Genomic DNA, 24521 nt, shown 5'->3' with positions numbered 1-24521 from the left:
TCTCATATATTTAAGCCTCATCCACAAATATTGATAACAGCAAATGATAAGCAGAGGTTTTACCCATCGGTTTCTGCAGCATTGAACTCTTTATTAAAAAACAAAAATCAAATTTCTAGCTCTTATAGCCAAAGTTGATATGTAACCTTACACAGGGGAAACCTTATTATTGAATATCTACAGGAAGCCTGAAAGAACAGAAAGGTCTGAAGTACATGTATTCATTTCAATGGAGTATATTAAATGTGGCGCCTATCTTAGTGTTACCCCTCTAAACTGCTGTATGGCTGGAAGTTTTGGGAGGCAGCAATCTTCTCGCTCATTCTGAACAAAATTTGAGCCTTGGCAGGAGGTAGGATTCTAAGTAATGATCTACAGGATGATCTGTCAAGGGTTGCTCGTATCCACTGTTTCCCCCCAATATCAACAACTTGTAGGCCAACATATTGCTCATGAAAGAACATACAATTACAAGAAACTATTTTGTGAACAATCACTGTTTTGCTATAGGTAATTTCTGTTCACTCTCACTCCACCAGAAGCAAGCTACAGAAACTCATGAGATTTGTTACTTTCAGCAGATCAATCATTGAGCCTCTAGATTAACATAGAATTAAGGGTTAGCTAAACCTCAAAGATGAACAATGAAAAAAAGGCACTCTGGGATATAAAATTCTGATGGTTACAGCCTTAACAATTGGATGGGTACAGTCACTTGTTTTAATTTAAAGTCTTTGAAATATGCTGTGTGTCTATTCCTGGGTCTTCCCCTGTCAGATCAGGTGCCAGTAAGCTGTTCATTTTGTTCATTATGTCTTCTGTATCACTTTGGATTATAGCTTTCAGGCTTGGATTAAGCCTATTCTTAGCGTTTCTAAATCAAAGCTGTGTATCTGGTTTTCATTCTGTCAGAAGTACCTAAGTAGCAGGATTTGGTAGGACATACTTAATAGCCCCAACAATAAGCCCGACACTAACACCCTTCAACAGAAACAGGTTTAAAATTAACAGAACAGGCACATGATAATGTACATGTACTACATTAAAACTCAGTTACAATGATCAGAGGAATGCAAAATAGATGCGTCTACTGAGAAATTGTGCAAAGTGACATCAGAATGCAGTTTCAGCTCCCCTTAATTTATGTTAGACCATATTTACAATACCCAATGTATACCATATCAAATTTAAATAGACATATTAAAATAGAATAGCCTTTACAATAAATATATGTATTTTTAAGTCTGTTCTGCCTTGACTTGCAAAACCATGCTCTGAAGTGTCCCTAGCCTCTGTTTGCCAGAAGCTGGGAATGGGTGATGGGAGATGTAACACTTGTTCATTCCTTTTGAAGCACCTGGCATTGACTACTGTCGGAAGACAGGATACTGGGCTAGATGGACCATTGGTCTGCCCCAGTATGACCGTTCTTATGGTCACTTTTACCTCATACATCCTGGCTGCAGGGTGTAAATCAGCTCAGATTTTGGCCCTTAACTAATTGTGCACATGAAATGCAGGGAGATGTCAAATAAGGTAACCTTTACCTTGGCAAATGGTTCTCCGATGAACACCCACCCTCACCAAAGACAATTCAAGAAGAATCTTTGGATACATCAGAACCAGGCAATATTTCAGAACAAATACATCCATTTGTAATGAAGACATAGATCTCATCAACCACAGTACAGTGTAATTTACTGCAGATAAATATCAAAGAATTCTTCTCACCTGAAGTTACGAATGGCAAGAACATGACAAATCTCCCCTCCACCATTTTCGCTATCAGAAGCAATGAGTTTGAAACAGCTTCCAACTTCTTCCATGTTACAGAAATCCCCTAGGATCTCACCCCAAATCAACATCTGTGCACACATCCCTTTTGACCCAGCATCTATCACATCTGTTCCTCAGATCTGTTCTGCTGCACAGCTTTAAATTCGTTCTGGTCCCTTTTCCTACCTCCAAGTTCAGAAGCACCAGATGTCACAACCAAGTCTAATCTGGCTCCTCAGAGCACTCTTAGCTGCAGATATCATTTGCTTGTTAGTATATAGGCTTGTCAGTCAGCCTGAGATAGAATTTTGGGTTTGACCTATCAATATTCTTACACCTTACACTAATGTGTGAACAAAGAACAAAAACAGAGTGTGTGTTGCTTCTGCCTGGCCAGATGGGTTTGTTAGCATAATGGGAACAGAGAAGAGCAGTTAAAGTGTTACTCCCATCTCAAGGCCAGGTCAAGCAACCAGTTGGGAGGGGCAAAGAGGGATTGGGAGAAGGTATAAAACACTAAAAGGCCAAAGAAGAGCCTGTCCCTGACCATAGCACAACTTCACTCCTCACCCTTCCCACGGGATACGAAAGAGGTCAGACAAAGACCCGAGATTCACGACCCCCCCCAAAAGGAACATGACCATAAGTTTGTAAGGGGTGGCACTGAGGACGTGCATTGCAGGTATATTTGGGCCTGCTAACAAGGGAGAAATGGGAATGAGGAGGAATGGGGACATAGGCAAGGTTCTGCGGTGTCAGAACTGGGAAGGGGGACACAGGTAAATGCTCTGTGGCGTCAGAGCTGAGAACGGAATCCTGGGAAACAGACTCTGCCGGTGTATAGAGCGATGAATATGCTTGCTTGGAACTAACCCCAATAAACATCGCATTGCCTGCACTTCAGACTTCTAGTCTTCTGCTTTCTGTCTTCATGACAAGAACCAGGGGAGAGGGTGAAGGGAAAGACCTCTAACACTGCTCTCACCCCAATTCATCATGACCACAACCCATTGGTATTTTAGTCCTCTATCAAAAAACCAGAACATCTCAGCATCCCTGTCTCTCTCCTTTCACCAAGCCAACCCCAGCACCCCCCATCCCACCACCAAATATAGCTAAAACAAAATGGTTGATAGAGGGAGAGTTACTCTTTTTTAAAGATTTTCTCTTATGTTTTAAGAACAACCCAGATCCTGCAAGTCATGTTTTGAGGATGAAGTCTACAAAGCACAATTTTTCAGCTTTCTAAAGCTGTTCTTTTGTGTTTCATATGTGTTCTGTCTTGTAAATTAAAATCTAGTTTGGACTGATAACTTCCCAGCAAGGTAAAATAATTCAGAAAGCCCTGAAGTTCCAGAAATGGATAAGCTCTCTTAAGTCAAATGTGTGTTGACAGTTTGGTGTTCCATCAGTCTCATTCAGCTGCATGGTATGGCAACTCATCTAGACCATATATAATAAAGGCTAGCTAAAGGCCATTTTTGGGATATGACGTTTTCCACACAAGTGTGATACACCACTTCACATACGAAGCCTGTAACCTAGCAGCTGTTTTATAAAGATCAAGTTATGCTAGTGGGTCATTCACTTCTTTGCTTCTTCAGGCAATGCTCACTGAAAGCAGCAGGGGCTACTTGTATCTCTCCATTCTGCCCCCACCCCATCCCTGTGTGCCTCCCATCCCCATCTATTTTCCAGGGAGTCCCAGCAACTCCACCCCACCTCTTCACCCATACCAGGAATTGTGTGTACCCCTACAATCCCCCAACTCATGTCCCCTATTTCTTCTTTCCACCATACCATGGTCCATCATTCTCCCCCATGCCAGGGAATCTGGGGGCCTCCAATGATATCTCCCTACTAGGATTCCCCATTCTCCTTTTCCTCCCCAATGCCACAGTTCTTTGTGCTCCCCTCCATTCTCCTCTCCATCACATGCCAGGAGCTGTGTGTGTACGCCATTTATTGTGTGACTGGTCCCATCTTAGCCTACCCATGTCTAGAGGGTCACAAACTCCATTGCTTCTTTAGACTGAACTCATCATACACACAGGGACTCCTTGCATCCCTCCATCCCCACTCTAAAAGCTGCTGGTGTGCCACCCTCCCAGCCTCCTCTATGTCAGGGACACATGCAAATATGTAACCTTGTGTAAATCATTAAATTATTTATTTTCTTTCGGATTGGGAGATAAATCACTCAGGATATCAATATTTTGAACTCTGTTGGAATGATGGGCTGAGCTGGGGTGTCATTGTTATGCTGGAAAATGTCAATGGCTTTCATCAACCAGTTCTTTGATCTACAGAAAATTACAAACCTGGTTAAAACTAATAGGTGTACTAGCCAGATGTGAGGGGTTCTGTGTGTCCCCTATTTCTCCTTCTGGTTTTTCCAGGTTTCACCAAAACCAATAAAGATCTGTGCACTGATGTCTAGAACATTTCCTGACATTTTGGAATTAAGCAGGTGCAGAATTCAAATGTTATTGTGTTACAGAGACAAAAATGCCATTAAGTTGAGAGAAAGGCCTTGCTTTGCTCAGCCAAACAGTGTAAATCTAGGGTAACTCCATTGTAAGAAATAGAGTTACTCCATATTTATATCAGGGTAAAAACATAATGTGGCCGTACATTATTATGAGCCCACCATATAATTTAATTTGAAAACAGTTTTTGTTAAATTTCACTGTGTCCTAAAGAGAGGCTCATCACAATATAACAAAGAAGGATCCTAATTATTTTTTCCTTCTGACGTTTTACTTTTTTTCCTTAGCACATTTTGCTGGAATGACTTATACTGTGCTGCTTCATGAAAATCCTGTACAAACAACAACAAAAGTAGAAAAAATTGAGATCTACAATAACAAAAGAAAGCAAGATTTCCTTAAAATTATCAGTTTTATAAAACTTTCTGCACCCATGGTCACAACACAAAGTGAGTGAAAAATATGACACATGCACTTCCAAAGGCATTTTTTGAAGAAGGAAAAAAGCATTGTGTGAATGAAGTGCTATAAGAGTACATGTTATTTTGAAAGAATATTGAGTATAAAATAAAGGAAAAAAGTGTGCATCTATGTATAATATAAAGGCTGATTTCTTAGGCCTTAAATTTATGTGTTGTAAAAGTGATAATATGCAAGTGACAAGATTTTTTTTTGGTGGGGACAAAATAGCTCAGAAAATTGGTAATGGGACTCCATATGTTTGAGACTCTGTTGCATCTTCTATGATATCCAGAATATACATGCAAATACAGTTTGATCCAGTGCAAGTACAAAGACTGGGATCGCTAACTATCCAGAGATGGCCAATTATAATCAAGTTCCATTATATCAAATGACTGATCTTCCTTGATTAGAACAGACATAATACATACTTTACATGCATCTGATGACACCATGACTAAGGCTGCTTAAAGGAAGCTGCTCTGCAGTAAAACCCACTGCAAAGCCAATGTATCATGATGGAGATCTCAGTTGCTCTGTACTGTGGCAATTGCGGCACTGTAACATTGTTTAAGAAATCTTAAAGGCATATTTTAATCAAATACAATTATAATTAGATTTTTTTTTCTTTTCTTGTCTATTAAATCAAGTTATTTCATTTAATATGCAGTTCATTATAAATGTAGTCCTCTTACTTCAATGGCACATACATCTTTATGGGTGTTAAACTCATAGGCGAAGGCAATCCTACTAGTAATCAAAGATTTTAGTTGCTATTCTAAAAGAGGTTGTGTGAAAGATTGTTTTGATCAATTTGACAAAAGTGCCAAAAATACTTAAAAACAAAAAGATAATTGGCCTCACAAATAACTGCAAAACAGGTTTTTACTATGATAGCATTTTTACAGATCTCTCTTGATCTAAGCCAACCTTTAGAATATGCTGTTAAGTATCTTTTGATCAGATATTAGATGTTTTTCTAGATTTACATTTTGGAGATTTCAATATGCAGCTATAACCGTCATATAAATATGGAATATTTTGATCATCATTTTCTTCATATAACTAACCCACTACATTAATTTTTGTGGCAGTTGTTTTGGAAGAAGTAAAACACATATATGTTTGTAAACAAATTAAACAATTTCAAATTGTGTAAAACTACTCTTCTTTTCTAAATCATATAGATCATATCCAAAACAAGCTGGTAATTTCAAATTGCCTGCCAACACCTTCACTTCTAGACCACCAGTTCAAATTCAGTCCAGCTTAGCAGAGACTAACATTTTGGTATTGACTAGTGGCTGTTCATTCTTTCTATTTGAAATTACTTTGTCAGTTTCATTGCTCAATAACAGATTCCATATCCCAGAAAGTGACACAATTGAACACTAGTTGCCCATTCCAGTAGAAAGAACAGGAGTACTTGTGGCAACTGTTCTTTTTGCGGATACAGACTAACACGGCTGCTACTCTGAAACCATTTCAGTAGAGATGTTAAGGATTGACTACACATGGAGGGTTGTTCCCTGCAGGTCAGAGATGAGGAAGTTGGCAGCTGGTATAAAGCAGAGTGCCCCAGGAGTCGGTCCTGGGGCTGGTTTTGTTCAACAGCTTCATTAATGATCTGGAGGATGGTGTGGATTGCACCCTCAGCAAGTTTGCAGATGACACTAAACTGGGAGGAGTGGTAGATACGCGGGAGGGTAGGGATAGGATACAGAGGGACCTAGACAAATTGGAGGATTGGGCCAAAAGAAATCTGATGAAGTTCAACAAGGACAAGTGCAGAGTCCTGCACTTAGGATGGAAGAATCCCACGCACTGCTACAGACTAGGGACTGAGTGGCTAGGCATCAGTTCTGTAGAAAAGGACCTAGGGGTTACAGTGGACGAGAAGCTGGATATGAGTCAACAGTGTGGCCTTTTTGCCAAGAAGGTTAACAGCATTTTGGGATGCATAAGTAGGAGCATTGCCAACAGATCGAGGGACATGATCACTCCCCTCTATTCGGCATTGGTGAGGCCTCATCTGGAGTACTGTGTCCAGTTTTGGGTCCCACCCTACAAGAAAGATGTGGAAAAATTGGAAAGAGTCCAGCAGAGGGCAACAAAAATGATTAGTGAGCTGGAGCACATGATTTATGAGGAGTGGCTGAGGGAACTGAGATTGTTTAGTCTGCGAAAGAGAAGAATGAGGGGGGATTTGATAGCTGCTTTCAACTACCTGAAAGGGGGTTCCAAAGAGGATGGAGCTAGACTGTTCTCAGTGGTAGCAGATGACAGAACAAGGAGTAATGGTCTCAAGTTGCAGTGGAGGAGGTTTCAGTTGGATATTAGGAAAAAACTTTTTCACTGAGAGTGGTGAAGCACAGGAATGCGTTACCTAGGGAGGTGGTGGAATCTCCTTCCTTAGAGGTTTTTAAGGTCAGGGATGATTTAGTTGGGAATTGGTCCTGCTTTGAGCAGAGGGTTGGACTAGATGACCTCCTGAGGTCCCTTCCAACCCTGATAGTCTATGATTCTATGAATATGAAGGACTGCATAGGAAAGTTTTCACTTCCTCTTCCCATGCTACTTTGGTCCAAAAGATACACCAGAAAATGGCAGTATTTAAGACAGCCAGTCAGTATGACGCCTTTTCAAAAGTATGAAATTCATACAAACCAAATATTTTATATAACAAAGAAAAGCAATATACTTTATATTTAATATGACAGGAAAAAATATACAAATGGAATGTGAATAAATAGTCAGATACAATGCGTATAAGCTCCACTATGAAGAAATATACTTAATAGAAATGGGGAGGGAGAAGGCAAGTAGTACATTATATAGTTATTTATCTGCAAAGCCCCCAGAAGTATGGCGGACACCATGCAGACAAATAGTGAGGATGCAGTCTCAATATAAAGGAGATATAATTGAAGGTGCTGGCACAGCATGTGAGCACGAAGGGAGAAAAGGCTGTCAAACATCTTAGCAGGGTACTGGTGTGGGAAAGGGGAATCTGAAAGGATTACAAATGCATTGCAAAATAGCGACTCAGCACTAGAGCATTAGACTGGTCAGCAGACCAGCAGGCTACACAGTCAGTGACGAGGGATGCAAAGAAAAAAATCCCTAGATGACTGTTAGTGCTTAAGAAGAACTGGAGGACAAACAATGGTTAGGAGTTCATCAAAAAGGATCACATATAGACAAAATTGTGACATGAGGCCTTAAACCCAGAAATCTCCACATCCAAGTTGAATTCCATAACAAGATAAACGTGTTACAGTTAAGTTGTGAGCTAAACTATAATATATCACATATGTGGTGGCAATACCCATTTAATAAATCACATGTATAATGCACCTACTTCACTATACATTTCTAAGGCACCTATCACCATGGTAACATTGACTCACTTGCACCCAGTCCATTAATCTATATTCCTTGTGTCTATCTGTGATATTCCAAACCTCTGAATATCTTCAAGCAGCTAAATATATGATGGTAACAAAGCATCATAGTGTAAATCCTGTCTTTCTGCTTACAATGTCAATCAAATGCCATTGTCCTGATTTTTGAGAGACCTCAAGCCAGTGCAAGATGCTCAGTCACCTTCACAACTCCCCCAATCTCCCCCCAAAGTAAAAAAAAACACCACTTATTGAGTCAAAACTAACTACAAAAAAATCAGGTGACAGAGATGCACATGAAAGCATCAGTTAGTACAGAGTCTTCTGGAATCAACATTTGAACGATCATTTCGGTTCATTAGGATCGAGAATTGTTTCAATGGCTTTAACAAGTTCCACTAGATGGGGTGTGTTTTTGTATCATTGAAAATCTATCATACTATCTCCAGATTTCGGGGTGGGGAGGGGAGAGTTTATTTCCTTATTTTATGATAGGGTTATCTGACTGTGAGAAAGAAAAGGCCCATGGAATTATGGGGAGCCACTCTGAAGGATTAACCCGGAAGGGTATCCTATGATAATTATATCAAATCCCTTTTGAGAAGCCCAGCATGGAATCGCAAGGGAAAGATAGATAAGAAGGACCCAGATGCAGTTTGCAAAGTTGGTCACCTCTATTATTCTGAGTTCTACACTAGAAAAAGAGACTCCAAGGAATGCTCTTACCTTTGGAAAGATTGGTCAAGGCCAGAGGAGAAGCCAGCAGCAACTACTTACTAATGGGAACCACCTTTTGGAGTCTTCTGAATTAACCTGACGTGCAGCTGATTGATAAGTATTAAACACCATAAGGAGGCAGAAATGTAGCATTGCATTCTCTCATTAAGTTAGACAAAAAAGGCAAATACATATTTTCCCTGTATAAACATTTTTTTCTTCTTCTTGCTTTATTCTGTCTCCTTATATGTGGTGTTCATTTAGTGCAGGTTATGTAACGGTTTTAAAAACTAACAAAAACTGGAAAAGAAACATGGAAAAGCAGAGAGGGCAAAATAGCTGCAAATATATAAAATCAGCAATTTATGTGTAGCCCTGCTTTATTACATTAAGCAAAAAGAGATTGTTATTTTTTTAAAATCTTCTAATAGTTGAATAGAACAATATTCTTTATTATGCTCCTAAAAGCAATATAAATTTCATACTCATACTACGAGTTTCAACTATAAGAACACACACTAAATACAATCTATAAGACAAATAAGTGTACTTGCATTTAGCACAATGGGAGTCAGGAGGAGCTAATGGCGATTGTTTCAATGGATCAGGGGCAGACACATTCTGAAGCATTGTTCGAGTAAGTCATCAGCAAATGGTTGGTTGGTTGTCAGAAGTTCAGTAATAAAGTCAGTTCCTTTGTTAACAAACCTATAGGAAGTTTGGATATGATAACCAACATCGAAAATTGTGAGAATGTGTGACATCTATTTTAATTGTGAGAATGTGTGACATCTATTTCCATTCTTTGGTTTCTCTCTGGTCACTTATACCACAAAAACAATGCTTTCAAATACTGGTTCCTCGAAGAAGGAAGAAAGAGAGGTCATTGAAAGAGCGGTATCTGTGTTTATAAATTCTAGAATGGTCAATAAGGCTTCCAAGATCCAGATAATGTTAGAAAATAAGATATTTTTATTTATTTGTCTAGATGTATAAAAATGTATTCAGTTTCTTGCTACATGCATCTTCAAAACATTCTATTATATTAATGAAATTAAAAAAAAAAAAGAATTAGCAAAACTGAGCGAATGTCAACTAGGGAATACTATACAGAATCCAGTTTAAAGGACTCAACAAAATTCTCACCTCTAACAGACGACAAAACCTGTCCAACCAATGTCCTCAAGCAAAGGCTTTAGCAACAAGTGAGGCCCATGGGTCAAAAGTCTTGGGCAGGGCTACAAAGACCAGTGTATGAGGCCATGAATCCTGCAGTTGGAAAAGCTCTCTCAAAAATACCCTGCTACCAACCCCCACACCAGCTGATCTTAACTTTTGGGGAAGAACATGAGAAGAGAGATGGTTTTTAAGGTAGCCAGGACAGAAATCATAAAATGCTTTCAGATGTCAAAGCTAACACCTTGAATTGCATAGGGAAATAAATTGGAAGTACAGCTACCATATGCTTACACCAGTAACAAAACAATAGCAACTTCCTAGCCAAGTGTAGATGGAAGAAATAACACTTGGCACAGCCTGAAAATTGCTACTTGGGAAAACTCGGTGTTTCTGAATAATAGCTGAAAATGTTTGGCTCCTCGACCTATTCAAGAGAAGGTAAAACTGGGGTTGCCAATGGAGGAGGGAAAACAGATGGGTCCCAGTCCCAGATATCTCCAAATAGTAACAGAAAACAGTCAGTCTGTTCTGGATCACATTACATGACAATGTCTTTGGGAAGCTGTCTAGCCATCAGCTGCATGTTTAGGGTGTTTCTCTTGTAACTGTTTAGGACCTTTGTGATGCAATTCCTCAGCTCAGGCCTAACCAATGACAGCAGTAAGAGCAGGACTAAAGCTACTTTTGTTGCTGTAAAATGGAGGTTGTGAGTATGCTGATAACTATATGTATAAGAATTTTTACATTAGGAACAAGTGGATGGATGTAGCTTCACTATAAGCTTTGTAGGTGAAATTTACATAGGCTGAAACAAGTCCACTAAAATTAGAACTACTTCTGTAACCTGCGGTGACACGGCTAATCACACTAATTTAATCTTCAAAGCAGATCCTGGATTTTCTCAGTACAGCCTCCATTGGCCTGTATACCTACTGATTGCCTTCTGTTGTCCACCTGCTGAACTCCTATCAGGCTATATGGAATTTACTTACAAACTATTTTATTTTTGCACGTTGAACTGGTAGAGGCTTCACTTAAAATCACTAAACACAAACATGAACTGTAGAGACAGCTCTAATATCCTGAAGAGAACCTTGTGACACAGTCTGATAAGTGTCAATGATTTCTTTCAGAACTTTTAAATACCATCCTATTTTAGAATTCCTATTGCATCAACCAGGCACATGGAGAACAGTTGTTTATAAACGGGGTAAAATCACTAGTTATTAGACTTTGTCTGGATATAACTAGCCTCCATAGACAGCTCGCTATTGCTGTTGTATTGTACGTAGATAAAACACAAACTGATTTCTAAACAAAATAATTTCCAGTAGCTTAGAAGTATCAAAAGAAAGAAAGAAAGAAAGAAAGAAAGAAAGAAAGATCAATACTTCTGGGCTTCCCCTAAAGTGAAGCAACATGTACGTCTTTAGAAGATGTGATTAAGAACAAATGTTCAAAAACAGTTACAATTATTTTTAAACACAAGCAGAAAGACTGAAAAATAGTTTATATATGATTTATAAAACAAACATACCTCAAACACACAGGTATCTTAATTTCACCAAAGAATTACTATCTCAGCTGTCTTTTCGTCTTCAGCTCTTGCATTTGTTGCACTGGCCTAGGAAAAATAAATCTCAACTTACTTTCAAACAGAAAGCATAAGGCTATACCAAAGGAAAAAAATGTTAATAGCATTGCTGTTAATTCCTCAATCCTACTTCATTATCATAAGGAAATAAATCTCAGAAAAGGATTGCCTTATTAAAAGTGAATTAGAAAACTGAATGTCATCAGCGCAGGGAGGCATTCTCTTAAAATGCAATCAGCAAGACATCGTATAAATAGGGCACTATACAAAAATATTCCTATCAGGCAATCTAACAGATTTTCAACAGATGTGTACATAACTTTGATTTCATGAATTCCTAAAATAAAAATACGTCTACATTATTTACCATGATCTTTCAAACAAATAAGGCAACAACAACAAAAAAAGTCATCATTTAGATTCTACTCAAGGAATAATATTTTAAAGGTATGTAAGGTGCAGACTTTTAAAGGTATGTAAGGTGAGTGATTATCGAAATATCATTCATGCAATTTTTCAGTGTCATCAAAATATTTTATTTACCTTGGAAGACTGAAAAAACTGGTTTTGTTTTGATTTTATTGCTATATATAACCCATGATTTAAAAGAAAGTGTAAACCCTTATGCACATCTTAAACACACATCTATCTCTAGCTATAGTTATGTGTGAAGGGTCTGAGCTGGGCAGAAGCAGTGCACAGTAAAAATGCAAACTTGGGACAACTCAGCACAGTGCTGAGTTAATTAATATCATATTAATATAACCGTTTCATCTAGCACCACAATATCTATACCTCACACATCACTTTCAGTCATGTTATTTGAAAATAGGCAGCATCGAACAATTGCTCATTGGAAAAACTCATCAGTATTAAAACAGATGAAAACACTATTTATATAGAAATATGTCAAACTTTTATTAAATATATGGGGAAAAAACGGGTGTGTACAAGCCAACTACCGCATGTCATTTTTCTTCTCATTAGTATCACTATTTCTCTTCATTGTTTCCAAAATTCTATTCTAATTTTTTACCTGGTGGTCACCCTTTGAATATTTCTATAATTGACATAGCTTTTTGCATCCGTAACCGCTGTAATAAAATTATTTTGAAGAAAAATAATATAAAAATGATGGTGCGGGAAGAATATAAGATGAGAAGACTAGATCTGAAAGATATCCATACTTTGTGGAACCTAGTTAACACCTGGAAACAAATGGTGGAGACCTTTAAAGCATTCAAATGAAAAACATGTATTCCCTTTGGCTGTGTTCATGACACTTTCCACAAACATACTATTTTTTTCACTGAATCCTAGTCTCAAATTCAAAAGGGGTATGTGTTTTGTGAAAGGGATCATGTTGGAAATGTCTGTGGGAAGAGATACAATTTTGAGGAGTGGAGCAACAAAAGGAGAGCACATTTGATTCTTATTTGTATATCAATATATAAGTATTTCTCAACTTTTTCTCTCACCTTAAAAGTTTATTTTATCAATCTATATTAGGGGATGCTGCTCATCACAACACTATCTGAGCACCTTACACATGAATTCAATAGCAATAGTAGAGTACCTAGTTGATTTGCATTATCCCAGAGGAGTGCAGCTGACAGTGGTTCATAAATTGAAATATGCTTTTTAATGTAATTAAGGCTTGATGCATTAATTGCTTTGAAAATTAGACCCAGAGCTTTAAATTGGGATCAGAATCTGACTAGGAGCCAGATGAGGGATTAGAGCATAGAGCGGATGTGCTCATAGCAGTCTAAGCCAGGGAGATGGTGCACAGCTGTAATCTGTACCAGCTAGAGCTTGTGTATCTTCTTCACATTTAGCTTCAGATCCAGTGAATTACAGTAATCAAGACTGGAGATGACAAAAGTATGGATCACTGTGGACAGCTCCTTGTCCAGGAGAAAGGGCCAAAGTGAGGAGTCAAACAGTAACTTGAGACCCATGCCACTTTGATGAATGGGGACTGCATGTCTTCAATGGAGACAACATCCTAGCTGGCTCTTGAAAATGATTCCCCTTTCTGACCAGCATAACTTTGGTCTTGCCTGGGTTAAACTTGGACCAGCTACTTTCATGCAGGCATTGATTTCTTGTACACATTCCAACATTTGAGCAATGACAGTGGCTGCATCCACAGAGAATGAAATATTTAGTTGAATGTAATCAGCATACTTCTGGCAGCTGAACACATGTGTGTCTGTCTCTCCCAGTGATCTCATGTAGATATTGAAGAAAAGAAGGGTAGTACAGCTATCTGGGGGACTCTGCAAGCAAGGGTCTTTAGCAATGAAGAAGAGTTACCCATCACCACTCTGAGGTTTGCTGTAGAGGAATGACTGGAACCACTGTGATGCTGGACCATTTACTCCTGTTATGTCATGTAGGTGGGTTAGCAGTTCTTGTGTCAATGGATGTGGAGAGGTCTAGCTCGATGAGTATGGAGATCATGCTTGTGTCCATGGTCCTAAGAAGACTGCTGTGTCCTGATCTGAACCTATTGTGAGGCATCCAATCCCAAATGTTGGCTGATGTCCATGTTGTTGAAGATCAGTGGTTACTACTTTCTCAATTATTTTGCCCAGGCATGGAAGGCTGGAGACAGAACAGTAGTTGGAGAAGTCTTCCAGATTGAAAATTGAATGAACTATTGTGTTTTGCAGTAGGTGTGCTTCTCTGAAGAAGCCTTGACTATTTTTATTACTAGTGCAATAGTTGTTCTTCGCTGGCTTTTACCAGCCAGGATGGGATGGATGCATTTCACAGATTGGGGTGCTAATATTTTCCTTAGGTTGGTATAGTTACTCTTATGGATAATGTATGTTTTAGATCGCTCTTTAGAAGTTACTATATAGTACATTGCTGCTAAAAAACAAAATATTTTACAATATGTTGGTATCTGTCTTTATTACTCCTTAACACAGGGAGCAGGGGTATGATGTGAGAAGGGAGCTCTTAAAAGTTCTCGGGTGGAACAAGGGACCACTTTAAAGCTTTGTTTGGAGGCTACTGTATTACACAAACCATTTCATCTCTGGTATCACAAGACTGAATAATTCACCAGATTTACTGATCTCATGGGACTCTTCCAGGCTTGGTAAAATGCCTAAATCTTTGAGACTTTCAAACTATTTGTCTGATCTATTTCAGGTATGTCTAACGTTCCAATCAACTTGGTATTTCTGTGCTAAACAAAATTGTCTGGAAGCCTCTCTCCAGTTTTCAGAGCAGCAAGGAGGGATAAACATGTTTATATTTATCATGGATTTAAAAAATAGCTTATATATATATTCACTGATTGTGTTGTACCTAAAGAAAAATGTATTGAAGAAATATGCCTTAACTCTTGCTCTGGCCAGAGACAAGCATGGACTCTTATTATTTCTTGGACTCGTGTGTATGTGTGTGTGTCTGTTGCTTAGGAATATTCTGCTTCTGCATCTGATAGTTTTAACCTTAGTCCCGCAAGCTGTATAGTTCTTGTGGTGCATAATTGTCTTTCAGGCCCTTGCAGAACTAGATCTAACATAGTCAGGTCTTAATCCACTGAGTGTTTCTAAATTAACACTAGTACTTCAGGCCAGGATTTTCAAAGGAGTCTAGGGAAGTCAGCTGCCCACCTCCCACTGAATTTCAAAGGCATTTGGGAACCCAACTCCTTAGGAAATCCCTGAATCAAATTTTGTTCTGAAAAGAATGGCAGTGGAGTTTGTGACACACAAGCATAATGCAGTTCCGTCAGACTATGAGCTGGTGTGTGTGGAATTGACTTCATCCTTTTTTGTGGCAGTTGGGCTCTTGGGAATGCCTGTTTTTAGAAAATGTTGTGATGGACAGTTGGAAATGAAAATACATTCTTAGTATATTTTCATTGTTGAACGTCATGGTGTTTCCAGGATGATAACATTAGATGCGGTGGAAAGAATTGAGTGCAATGAAATTAGTTTAGACCACAGGGGTCCACTCCCCGCAAATGGCTTGCTGGTAGCTTGAACCATTTTTTAATTAAAGCTTGGTTTTATTTAAAGCAACATGAGCATATGTTGGTAGTGACTGTTTGTGTTTTCACTGTAGATAGCTACCACTGTCATAGGAGACCTATTTAGACCCCATCCCTAAAAGATAAGATGATGAAGGAGGATGGGAGAGAAAAGCTGGTGTGCGACATCTTGGTGAAAACTACTACCCCAAGCTTGCAATCAACCCCCAGACGAAACATTGCTAAACTTGACAGCCTGCAGTTTTTCTTGCTTCCCACAGGAGGTTAATATTTCATTGCTGCACCTAATACACATCTCAGCATGTCTTAAGCTGTATAAAGAAACAAACTTATGCATGACAGCGACACGACTAAAGATTTAAGTCTGAATTTTAGTCCCCTAAAATTTATATTCTAACATGTAATCAATGTCTCCAGAATTAAAAGAATAATTAACAAATATTACACCATTTTTCTGTAGTGAAACAAATCTATAACTTAGACACTGATTATGTAGGATCTACCTTATGATTTGTGCAGTTACTCAGCAAAAGGAGCTTTAGTTGACCAAACCCCCACACAAGATGGTGCTTGCATCCTGGATGGCAGCACTGTTGAGTGTGTTAATAAAGATAAATGCGCTGCATTTTATTTTTTTCTAAATTAGTTCCATTGACAACAAAGAAAAAAATCATGGAACTTGGCATCCTCTCCTCAATTCCTACTAATATGAAAGAGCCAGAACAGGTAGCAAAGGGAGAAGATGTGGTTCTGTGGCACACCCACTGATTCCACATGCACTCAGAGAAGTCCCTCTTGTAGAACTGGAGATAGTTAGTTTTAAATATTATTTAGATGTGGCATTCCATTAAAGTTTTGAGAATAAGCCTGAATACACTAATTTTTACTCTTAAAAAATCATGCTTGAAAAAAAAACATTTTATAAGACTCTGCTTGCACACCAAACACAGCAAAGAGGCAAATTACCAGGCTGCAATAATGAAGCACACTCTTTAACAGGATGAATGCTTCTTCCCCTATTGGCCACAGATGGCATTTAGAAAACAAGGAGCTTGCCATCACCTGTATAACAAGAAGTCCAACATCAGACAGTATGTTGCAGGTTGTGCATTACGCCTGAAAGCACGTTAAATGTCATAGAGGGAGGTGTTCCTGTCTTGCTGCTGGGCTTACCTGCACAGACTTATGTAAGTGTCAGAAGTGTGAGAATATTAACAAAAAATCTGCTGAACCTGTCTCTCACAATGCTGATGTGTCCGACAAGAGTTACTTTGAGGAGTCAGATGCCGTGACTGTCAGACTGGGAAATAAAAATGTGTTTTACTGAGGGAATAAGCCCTACGGTGCCAACAACAATATACATGACTCAAAATGAACACTGGATTTGAATAAGAAAATAAAATTTTGATTTATATCAATAATTATGTCAATTCAGGCCAATCCAGCTAAGATGTCAGTTTTAAATATTTGAGAAATAAATGTCAAATACAAGGGGATTCCCATAAAAAGTTTTATGTTTTACCTTTTTCAGAACTGGGGCTGAGGAAAATATGCTGGTTGTCAAGGGAAAAAGTAATATTTTAGGTATTTACAGAGAAAAATTCATCAGATGTATCAAATTTATAATTTCACATAGTTAGGCCGGCGTATAAACAGTTATTTGGGGGGCAAATGGTAACATAGTCCAGCCTACAGGGAAAGGTGAGTATTGCCAGGAAAAACAAATTATGGGGATGAGGTAAATACCTTGACCTATATTTACCACGAAAAGGTAGACATGGTAATTTATTGCACATTATTTGTTAGACTGATGATTGTAGAAAACATTGATGCATAAAACACCCCAGTAGGGCAAGAATTTTTAGTTCTTTAGGACATTTTATTGTCCATAAATATTAAAAAAATAAAAGAATTTTATTCCAAATTGGCTATTTGCAATATTTTTTCTTGTGTATGATTAAGTTCCTCAGTCCATTCAGCCTTACCTTTAATGTACTTTGAGGCACATTTTGATCATTTTCAGCCAATTTGGGCCTTTACGGGGCAAACATTAAGGAAGTTATGGACAAGAATTCTTTGTTACTATGATGCCAAAACTGATAACTTTGGATGTGTCATGACAGAAAACTGCAGCGTTTCTTGTGGAAAACTTTTAAACCCAAGGTCTCTCAGATTATTGGCTACATAAATTTGCAGAGAAAAAAGTAGCGCTCCAGTTGCTGGAACAAAAAATAATTTTAAGCACAATAAGGGCCTTTCCATACAGCCTATTATAAGACCAAGTAGAAACAGACACACTAAAAACAAAAGAAGAACAATAAAGCCCAGGCACAATGGACCAAAACAGAACATGCAGAAGACGAAGAATGCTTTAGACAATCACAGCAGCCACAATATCTCAATTTAATTTACTTCAGAGAATGAGAGAGAGACTGAAAATTGGGACAACCACATTTTCTTGTCAAACAACCCATATTCCTTCCTTTGCCACCTATAGACAAGTGCTGTGAATTTCTTTCTTCAGCCTAGATTAAACTCTGCCGATATTTTTCACAGGGATGTACAAAATATACTGACGATAAGGTAGCAAACAACATTCTTAATCCACTACAATGCTGCATTCAAGAATGGCTTTGGCCCCATAAAAAGCTCCACAGCATATTTTAGATTGCATACTGGTGCCCAACTATTATTTCATAATGTACCCTTAGTCCCCTGAGATTTCAGGGAGGCAACGGACCAGCCAAGATGTGTTGGCTATTTCCATGTAAATTGACTCTACGCTGAGGATGTGGTCTGTGGCTTGTGAAAAAGTGATCTATGGTTTTACTGCTTAGCAGATGAAGGCTCTGAATACCCAGTGCTGGCAGCGGTCTGACAGTAGTCTGGGACTGTGCCTAATGGCAGAGCATCCAGCCCAATTTGGGCATGGGGGCAGATAGAAAGATACGTGGACACAACCGGGCTTGATTTGAGCAACTGGCTTTGAGGAGGAAAGCTTTGTTTCCTAGTATTGTACTTAATTTAATTGCTGAAGTCACAGCAGCTTGAGCCTTTAGTTCCATGGGGAGCTGGCCCTGGCTCAGGCTTGTGGACTGTGAAAGGAACTAATTATAGTGTGCTGTTTCAATTTAAAAATGATACATAAAAGGAAAAAGAAGAACAAAAAAAGATTGAGCTGTACAGGCAGAGCAAAGTGCTAGGGAGTCAGCACTGCCAGGGTCTATATTGGTTATGTCACTTGCTCCATGGTTGAATCCCTTAACCATTATGTGCCTCAGTTTCCCTATCTACGGAATAATAATATTATATTCCCCTAACTTTTAAAAATTAAATTAATACACATTTGTGAAGCATTTTGAGCTCCTAGACTGAGCGGCAGCGAACCAGCTGAGCAGCGGGGACAGCAGAGCAGCTCACAGCAGGAGTTTGCCTGGGACTGGTAAGTATCCGAGTGTGTGTGTTTGCTTGCTGAGGAAGTATCCGAGTATGTGTTTGCTGGGAGGGCAGTGAGAGAGCCTGAGTGAGTGTCTGATTGGCTGCTAGCCTGGAGGGGGCGGGCATTAGGGTGTCTGTGTTTGCGTCAGGGAAGCCTGGCTGTTTAAAAATAGCCAGAGCCTCGCGAACCAGCTGAGCGGCAGCGAACCAGCTGAGCAGCGGGGACAGCAGAGCAGCTCACAGCAGGAGTTTGCCTGGGAGTTTGCCTGGAGTGAGCCCAGTGAGGCTTACATCTTGCAAACGTCTCTGAGGAAGCTCATAGTAGGTAGGTGATATGGAAGGGGGGGGTTCAGCTGTTGTGACCTGCACTGGATGTGCCATGTTTGTCTTTCTTCCACAGGACAGAAGCGACTTTGATTGTACAAAGTGCAAGCTGGTCTCCATATTGGAAGAGAAGATTGAAGGTCTGGAGCAACAGGTAACGACCCTGCGCTGTATACGAGAAACTGAGGATTTTCTGGACAAAACTCAGGATAGGCTTCTAGGGGCACAAAGCTCTAAAGATATAGAGCAGGTTGCACAGAGGAGCCAAGAGGCCAGTGAAGAAGCTTGGCAACATGTGACCTCCAGAAGAGGTAAGCGGAATGTCCGGGTTCCAGTAACACAGACACAGGTAACTAACCGCTTTCATGTTCTCTCCACAGGTACCATTGCGGAGAGTGGACCAGATGATATGTCTGGGGGGAGAAAGCAGAAGAAGACTCCGCTGGTTGGAAGGCATGAGATGCGATGTCCTGAGGTTGGGGGTTCCACGACCACCACTCCCAAGAGGAGAAGGCGGGTGGTGGTGGTCGGGGACTCTCTCCTCCGGGGGACTGAGTCATCCATCTGCCGCCCTGACCGGGAAAACCGAGAAGTCTGCTGCTTGCCAGGGGCTAAGATTCGCGATGTGACGGAGAGACTGCCGAGACTCATCAAGCCCTCGGATCGCTACCCCTTCCTGCTTCTCCACGTGGGCACCAATGATACTGCCAAGAATGACCTTGAGCGGATCACTGCGGACTACGTGGCTCTGGGAAGAAGGATAAAGGAGTTGGAGGCGCAAGTGGTGTTCTCGTCCATCCTCCTCGTGGAAGGAAATGGCCTGGGTAGGGACCGTCGAATCGTGGAAGTCAACGAATGGCTACGCAGGTGGTGTCGGAGAGAAGGCTTTGGATTCTTTGACCATGGGATGGTGTTCCATGAAGGAGGAGTGCTGGGCAGAGACGGGCTCCATCTTACGAAGAGAAGGAAGAGCATCTTTGCCAGCAGGCTGGCTAACCTAGTGAGGAGGGCTTTAAACTAGGTTCACCGGGGGAAGGAGACCAAAGCCCTGAGGTAAGTGGGAAAGCGGGATACCGGGAGGAAGCACAGGCAGGAATGTCTGTGAGGGGAGGGTTCCTGCCTCATACTGGGAATGAGGGGCGATCAACAGGTTATCTCAAGTGCTTATATACAAATGCACAAAGCCTTGGAAACAAGCAGGAAGAACTGGAGGTCCTGGTGATGTCAAGGAACTATGACGTGATTGGAATAACAGAGACTTGGTGGGATAACTCACATGACTGGAGTACAGTCATGGATGGTTATAAACTGTTCAGGAAGGACAGGCAGGGCAGAAAAGGTGGGGGAGTAGCACTGTATGTAAGGGAGCAGTATGACTGCTCAGAGCTCCGGTACGAAACTGTGGAAAAACCTGAGTGTCTCTGGATTAAGTTTAGAAGTGTATGCAACAAGAGTGATGTAGTGGTGGGAGTCTGCTATAGACCACCGGACCAGGGGGATGAGGTGGATGAGGCTTTCTTCCGGCAACTCACGGAAGCTACTAGATCGCATGGCCTGATTCTCATGGGTGACTTTAATTTTCCTGATATCTGCTGGGAGAGCAATACAGCGGTGCATAGACAATCCAGGAGGTTTTTGGAAAGCGTAGGGGACAATTTCCTGGTGCAAGTGCTAGGGGAGCCAACTAGGGGGGGCGCTTTTCTTGACCTGCTGCTCACAAACCGGGTAGAATTAGTGGGGGAAGCAAAAGTGGATGGGAATCTGGGAGGCAGTGACCATGAGTTGGTTGAGTTCAGGATCCTGACGCAGGGAAGAAAGGTAAGCAGCAGGATACGGACCCTGGACTTCAGGAAAGCAGACTTCGACTCCCTCAGGGAACAGATGGCCAGGATCCCCTGGGGGACTAACATGAAGGGGAAGGGAGTCCAGGAGAGCTGGCTGTATTTCAAGGAATCCCTGTTGAGGTTACAGGGACAAACCATCCCGATGAGTCGAAAGAATAGTAAATATGGCAGGCGACCAGCTTGGCTTAATGGTGAAATCCTAGCGGATCTTAAACATAAAAAAGAAGCTTACAAGAAGTGGAAGGTTGGACATATGACCAGGGAAGAGTATAAAAATATTGCTCGGGCATGTAGGAAAGATATCAGGAGGGCCAAATCGCACCTGGAGCTGCAGCTAGCAAGAGATGTCAAGAGTAACAAGAAGGGTTTCTTCAGGTATGTTGGCAACAAGAAAAAAGCCAAGGAAAGTGTGGGCCCCTTACTGAATGAGGGAGGCAACCTAGTGACAGAGGATGTGGAAAAAGCTAATGTACTCAATGCTTTTTTTGCCTCTGTCTTCACTAACAAGGTCAGCTCCCAGACTGCTGCGCTGGGCATCACAGAATGGGGAAGAGATGGCCAGCTCTCTGTGGAGATAGAGGTGGTTAGGGACTATTTAGAAAAGCTGGACGTGCACAAGTCCATGGGGCCGGACGAGTTGCATCTGAGAGTGCTGAAGGAACTGGCGGCTGTGATTGCAGAGCCCTTGGCCATTATCTTTGAAAACTCGTGGCGAACGGGGGAAGTCCCGGATAACTGGAAAAAGGCTAATGTAGTGCCAATCTTTAAAAAAGGGAAGAAGGAGGATCCTGGGAACTACAGGCCAGTCAGCCTCACCTCAGTCCCTGGAAAAATCATGGAGCAGGTCCTCAAAGAATCAATCCTGAAGCACTTACATGAGAGGAAAGTGATCAGGAACAGTCAGCATGGATTCACCAAGGGAAGGTCATGCCTGACTAATCTAATCGCCTTTTATGATGAGATTACTGGTTCTGTGGATGAAGGGAAAGCAGTGGATGTATTGTTTCTTGACTTTAGCAAAGCTTTTGACACGGTCTCCCACAGCATTCTTGTCAGCAAGTTAAGGAAGTATGGGCTGGATGAATGCACTATAAGGTGGGTAGAAAGCTGGCTAGATTGTCAGGCTCAATGGGTAGTGATCAATGGCTCCATGTCTAGTTGGCAGCCGGTGTCAAGTGGAGTGCCCCAGGGGTCGGTCCTGGGGCCGGTTTTGTTCAATATCTTCATAAATGATCTGGAGGATGGTGTGGATTGCACTCTCAGCAAATTTGCGGATGATACTAAACTGGGAGGAGTGGTAGATACGCTGGAGGGGAGGGATAGGATACAGAAGGACCTAGACAAATTGGAGGTTTGGGCCAAAAGAAATCTGATGAGGTTCAATAAGGATAAGTGCAGGGTCCTACACTTAGGATGGAAGAATCCAATGCACTGCTACAGACTAGGGACCGAATGGCTAGGCAGCAGTTCTGCGGAAAAGGACCTAGGGGTGACAGTGGACGAGAAGCTGGATATGAGTCAGCAGTGTGCCCTTGTTGCCAAGAAGGCCAATGGCATTTTGGGATGTATAAGTAGGGGCACAGCGAGCAGATCGAGGGACGTGATCATTCCCCTCTATTCGACACTGGTGAGGCCTCATCTGGAGTACTGTGTCCAGTTTTGGGCCCCACACTACAAGAAGGATGTGGATAAATTGGAGAGAGTCCAGCGAAGGGCAACAAAAATGATTAGGGGTCTAGAGCACATGACTTATGAGGAGAGGCTGAGGGAGCTGGGATTGTTTAGTCTACAGAAGAGAAGAATGAGGGGGGATTTGATAGCTGCTTTCAACTACCTGAAAGGGGGTTCCAAAGAGGATGGCTCTAGACTGTTCTCAATGGTAGCAGATGACAGAACGAGGAGTAATGGTCTCAAGTTGCAATGGGGGAGGTTTAGATTGGATATTAGGAAAAACTTTTTCTCTAAGAGGGTGGTGAAACACTGGAATGCGTTACCTAGGGAGGTGGTAGAATCTCCTTCCTTAGAGGTTTTTAAGGTCAGGCTTGACAAAGCCCTGGCTGGGATGATTTAACTGGGAATTGGTCCTGCTTCGAGCAGGGGGTTGGACTAGATGACCTTCTGGGGTCCCTTCCAACCCTGATATTCTATGATTCTATGATTCTATGGACGTAACTAGGTAAGTGTGAAGTCGTTAAAGATGATGTTAATAACTAATTTTCTTGTATGCACCTACCACAGTTGTTGACAGAAGCCACAAAATTTAGGGTCCACCCATGCAACCCTTACTGTGAATAGGTTCTAAAGGATCAAGACCTAATTGTATTGTTGGGAGAGAGGGGCAGGTCTATATACATTTCTCTAAAAACCTATGAAATTTCATAGAGTAAAATCTTTTGTGTAGGGTCTATGGGGTTTGGTTTGGGGTATTATTTTTGTTTTGTTTTTTACTGTTGTATAGAATTTTATAGCAAGCACAGTATCCACAAAAAAAAAGGTGATTTTCAACTGTATATTTTGAACTTTACCATAGGCACCATCCTATTGAAAGCATTAGATTAAATAGCCCAGTAACATAGGCAAATCACAAATGTGGACCTACCAATATTGTAAAAACATGAAGAGGAATATTTTCAAAGCAGTGCATGTCAGTTTGCCATGAAACCTCTTTTGAAGATAGTGGGAATCACACAGCTAAATCTCCATGCACTGCTGTGAAAATGTAGCAGTAAGTAAAAAGCAATAAGGTATTCAGACAAACATTATGCCCAGTATCAAATTTTCAAACAGGTATAGAAATAAGCCTTATTGCTACAGTTTAACCACTGGACTACCTGACGCAATAAACTCCTTTTTTCCATCCTTAACTATGCACTAGCTAGTAACCGTAACAATCCAAAGATCTAAAATGAATAAGGCAAAAGATGGACAATTTTGTAATTTAAAAAGTTATTAACATGTATATAGTGTAGTTATAAACACCATGAGAGTGCATGACACTTTACAAACAAATATAGAATCAACAACAGCTGTGATTTTTTTTTTTTTTTTTTTTTTTTAAGATGAGCATATGGGAATCAAAACATTTTGAGTATCTCTTGGAGAAAAAAACAAAATGCCATGAATAAGAAGGTACAGAGGTAGATCTGTGAGTAGTGTCTACATTTCAGTAAAAAAACCCATAGCTGGCCTTGGCCAGCTGAGTTGGGCTTCTAGGGCTTGGGTTAAGGGGCTGTTTAATTATGGTGTTGACATGCGGGCTCGGGCTTGAGCCTGGGCTCT

The 24521-nt window shown here is 40.6% G+C and overlaps 1 protein-coding gene across 4 annotated transcripts in view; it reads right to left on the bottom strand.

The window, feature by feature from the left end:
- The window catches only part of CDH18 (cadherin 18), an 840354-nt gene that overhangs the window by 433987 nt on the left and 381846 nt on the right, over positions 1-24521 (bottom strand). For all 4 annotated transcript variants that reach the window (XM_037893304.2, XM_037893305.2, XM_043540230.1 and 1 more), the window contains one exon: positions 11565-11651. The gene's annotated coding sequence lies outside the window, so the exon portion shown is untranslated. The remainder of the gene's footprint in view (positions 1-11564; positions 11652-24521) is intronic.

Source organism: Chelonia mydas, chromosome 2 (genome assembly GCF_015237465.2).
Source record: "Chelonia mydas isolate rCheMyd1 chromosome 2, rCheMyd1.pri.v2, whole genome shotgun sequence".
Taxonomy (NCBI): domain Eukaryota; kingdom Metazoa; phylum Chordata; order Testudines; family Cheloniidae; genus Chelonia; species Chelonia mydas.
Note: the sequence above shows the minus strand (reverse complement) of the source record. Positions and strands in the feature narration are given on the sequence as shown.